The following is a 3240-nucleotide window of genomic DNA, read 5'->3' as shown; positions in this document are numbered from 1 at the left end:
AACGTTAGGATAAGACAAAAGACAAAAGTAGTGAGATCATCTATGTAGTAATTAAGGAACACACAAAACCCAGAAATGAACCCACACTTATACGGTCAATTTATGACAAAAGAGAAAGAATATACAATGGGGAAAAGACAGTCTCTTCAAGAAGTGGTATTGGGAAAACCGGACAGCACATGCAAAAGAACCAAAGCGGACTACTCTCCCACCCCATCTGTGAAGACAAGCTCGGAATGAACTAGAGACTTGCTAAGCGCAAGGTCTGAGACCATAGAACTTCTAGAAGAAAACATGGGTAATACACTCTTTGGCACGTCTTAGCAATTTTTTTTTTTTTTTTTTTTGACGTATCTCCTCAGGCAAGGGAAACACAAGGAAAAATAAACAAATGGGCCATATCAAACGTTTGTACAGTAACATCTTACCAACAACAAAATGTCTTGATAAATAAAGAACATGGTATTGAAAAAGAATATCTTGTTTATTAACTATTAGAGCACATCAATTATATTAAGTGAATTATTCAAATTATTTGACTTCTTACATATTTGTTTTCACTATCCTGGCAATTTCCTGAAAGATATGCAAAAACACTCATAAGTAATGCATCTTAGCAGGTTTTTTAACTTTTATAATATGAACAACAGACCCAATAACTATAAAAATGCAAAGAAGTTAAATAAGATGGATATATAGATGGATAGCAGAAAGATGGATAGGTATTTAATGAAGCAAGTAAAACAAACTGTTCACTGTAGACTCTTGATAGTTGCATATTCAGGTGTTCACTGTAGAATTCTTTCAACTTTTCTATTTGAATATTTTCATAGTAAAATGTTCAAGAGAAACAAAATTTTAAAACCAACTTCACAGATGTGTACTCACATGTAAGAATTAAAGATTTTAAAATTAAAAAAAATAAAAAACAATAAAAAAAAAAAAAAAGAATGTCCACCAACTAAAGAGCTCAAAGCAAGTTAACTTGTCTTCATCATCCACAGGTATTATGGAATGAAGTTGATACAAGAAAATGTGACACCACTGTCTCACATATAAACACTCAAACTTAAAATCTAGCTAGACCTTTTCAGGGGTGGCAGTGAGCACGGACAGAGTGCCATGAAAGCCTCAGGCACAATTCAAGAGTACAAGATGGCGGGGCCATGCCTGCCTGACTCCCAGACTCCACAGGCCACTTTTCTATCGCGGGTGCATGAAAATTTATGTGCCTGAGCACGATGTTGCCAAGCCCACCTTCTGGTACTTTGTGTCTCAGCTGAGGAAGATGAGGTCCTCAGGGGAAATGGTCTACTGCGGACAGGGAAATTGCCACTGCCGGTGAAGAACTTTGGCATCTGGCTGCACTATGACCTGATCACAGCTGGAACCGGACCCCCTGCACACAGGGCACCATGCCCAGGCCCACTCAATCCAGATCATGAAGGTGGAGGAGGTCGCAGCCAGCAAGTGCCACAGACCAGCAGTTCCATGGCTGCCAGATCAAGTTCCTGCTGCCTCACCCCTGCCCTCCATCAGCAGCACAAGCCAGGCTTCACCCCCAAGAAGCTAACCTTCTCTTAGGTGCAGCCCTTCTCTGTCCCTAGGTCGGTCCAAATAAAACTCACTGGGAAAACTGAAAAATAAAATAAAATCCAGCTGGAATGGTATCAGCAATCAACACTTATTTAACCTTTACTCTGTGCCAGAACATGTATTGTCCCATTTTTATCTTCAGGACAGCCCTATGAGGCAATAACTAATATGACCATTTTATAGGTGAGAAAATTGAGGCTCCTAAAAGTGAAGGAGGCTTTGTAAGTCTGGACAGCCTCTCATGGGCAAAGTCAGAATTCATGCTCAGATCCATGTGGCCCTAACTAACAGTGGTCAGCCATAAGACTGCAGACCTGCTGTGTCAACTCAGTGGCCACTATTACAAGCAGCTGCTGAGCACCAAAAGTGAAGGAAGTCTGAACTGAGATGTGCTCAGAGTATAAAAAGACACACCAAATTTCTAAAACTCAAAACAGAAAAAAAGAAAAGAAAATATTTCTGATCATTTTTAATGTTGTGTGTTGAATCAGTATTTTGTATATATTGAGTTAAATAAAATATATTTTTAATTAATTTTAACAATTACTATTGTGAAATAGAATATCTCCTACCATATCAATAAACAAGGATATAACAGTCATCAGTTGATCCCAGGCCTCCAAATGTGAATGAGGACTCCCAAAGGAGAACACAATGCCTGCGATCCAGCAGTTGCCACCAACCCTCACAGTGACTGCTGAGGAGCTGGCGGTTGGGGGGATGTGAGAAATCAAAAAGACAGGACACTGGCCCCAGCTGAGATGTATATGAAAGAAATGACTTTGATAATCCCAGACTCTTGCATTTCCCCATACATAGAAGAGTGCTAAACTCCTTAACTTGATACCTGATTTTCCTTACACAAATCTATGATGTTCAGACTGCCTGCCTCTTCTGTTGCAAACCTGTGTATAGCCTGATACTGCCTTCTGCCTTCTCAGAGCAGTCTCCCAGGGCTATCTGAAATGCTATTTCCAGAGCTTGGAGTCTTAACATTCCCACCAAATAAAATAATTCTCTACTTTCAGGTTGTGACTACCTTTTTAGTTGACAGAAGAAATGTTTTAATTGTGTTTATAGCTCACATTAAATTTCTACTGAATGTGAAATTTCAGTCTACACCTATCTGACTACACCTATCTGACTCTGAAATGAATTGTTTTGCATTTCTTTCCTCTGTTGGAATCAAGCCTCCTCGTGACAAAAATAATACAAAAGGGGTTGGTGAAAAGAATCACCTTAAGCACACATTGTGCCAGCCTGAACTTAAGGAAGGAGGACAGTATTGTCATAGGAGAGGCAGTAGGGGTAGGCATGCTTGGACTGGCAGGCAGGTGATATGGAAGTACTTGTTTTAGCTACAGGAGGGATTCTCATGTGAAGATCAAATAGACCAGCACAGACTAGGCCTCTCCTACATTACAAAAGACCATCCATTGTGGAGTTTGCTATTTAGTGAATGCCTGCTACATACAAGCTTCTCTAATCTTGCCTGGATTCACGGAGTTTCATGGGGGTTTAATAACATTGACTTTCCCTCCACTGCACTGAAGTGTGAAAAGAGGTAAGAGTAGAACCCCAGAGCAAGTAAGATAAGACAATGCCTCTGCTGATACACCTGGCCCCTTGTCTCTGGAGCCCCAG

At 40.2% G+C, this 3240-nt stretch overlaps 1 pseudogene; it reads left to right on the top strand.

Annotated features, from left to right (window-relative positions):
- The first annotated feature begins 1122 nt into the window (after positions 1 to 1122).
- Positions 1123 to 1584, top strand: LOC128047436 (60S ribosomal protein L18a-like; annotated as a pseudogene).
- The last annotated feature ends 1656 nt before the right edge of the window (positions 1585 to 3240 follow it).

Source organism: Budorcas taxicolor, chromosome 5 (assembly GCF_023091745.1).
Source record: "Budorcas taxicolor isolate Tak-1 chromosome 5, Takin1.1, whole genome shotgun sequence".
NCBI classification, from domain to species: Eukaryota; Metazoa; Chordata; class Mammalia; order Artiodactyla; family Bovidae; genus Budorcas; species Budorcas taxicolor.
Note: the sequence above shows the minus strand (reverse complement) of the source record. Positions and strands in the feature narration are given on the sequence as shown.